Here is a 1,271-nt window from a genome sequence, read left to right as displayed (position 1 = left end):
AAGTTTCAGGAAGCGCCTTCCCTCATCGTGATTGAAGATAGGAAAGTTACATCCATAACGCTCTGATATATCCACATGTTTATTGCGTGAAGTAATAACTTTCTTAGATGAAGTGTTTGAGGAAGCCATGATTTTTGGAAAGAGCAAGGAAGAAAAGTTCTGAACTTAGTGTTTGGATTTTATGAATGGTAAGAAAATCAGAGATAGTTCTGATAGAGATGAAAAAGAAAGTGACAGAAAACTGGACCTCTAGTACCTATATATAAGATCCTAGGATGAAAAGAGGTGTTGTTTCGAACTGAAAAGGCATGAAACAAACCGTTTAGAAATGAGAAAAACTTAGTGTTTCATTCTGAATAGTTACAACTGCTGAGAAAAGGTTCAATTTGGGCAAAATTTCCCCCGTGTCGCGACCGATGATGCTGACCCGCGGTCGCGACACGCTGATTTTCCTGCGAAAATCAGTTGTCAAAACTCAAAACTCCTGATCCTCTACCGAGAATCCTCATCCTCGGTAAGTTCAGAAATTTTTCCCTTCAATTTTCAATCAGAATTCTCAACTGAGAATCTGAAATCCTCTACAAGTCCAGAAATTTTCCTGACTTCTAGCCATGCCTAAATTCTCAACTGAGAATTTGAAATTCTCTATAAGTCCAGAAATATTTCTACCTCATTAAGAATTTCATATATGTGAATTCTCAACTGAGAATCTGAAATTCTCAACTGAGAATCACTGAATTTTCTAATTTTTATGAAATTCCTAAAAATTAATCATGACTCGAATATATATTTCTATATCTAAAATTCTAAAATGATATAATCTAAAACAAAACAAAAATAAAAATAAAAATAAAAATAAAAATAATAAAAGAAAAATGAAATGATTTAAATGTCAGGAAATCTTGTTACGAAACTAGGTCCTATTTCGGAAATATTTTCGTAATAAATTTTGTTAAGTTCCCTACTAGCCCAATATTCTTTGTTGTACCTCAAATGGTTTGGTAATTCTTTAAGTTCTAATTTAGGTGGAACTATTACTGAAGGCGGAACTGGTCCATCTTCTCGAATCAAAGGCTCTGGGTCCTTATCTTCTAATTCTTCACCCATTACAGGTTCTATTATTTCTTCTCTTTGAACAATGTCATTAACACATTCTTCAATTAAATCAAGCTTCATACAAGCGAAATCCTCCATAGGATATTTCATCGCTTGATTCATATCGAACTCGATCTTATCGTCACCTATTCGTAAAACTACTTTTCCTTCCGACA

Source organism: Euphorbia lathyris, chromosome 3, assembly GCF_963576675.1.
Source record: "Euphorbia lathyris chromosome 3, ddEupLath1.1, whole genome shotgun sequence".
In the NCBI taxonomy this organism is placed as follows: domain Eukaryota; kingdom Viridiplantae; phylum Streptophyta; class Magnoliopsida; order Malpighiales; family Euphorbiaceae; genus Euphorbia; species Euphorbia lathyris.
The sequence above is the reverse complement of the archived record's forward strand: the minus strand, read 5'-3'. Positions refer to the sequence as shown.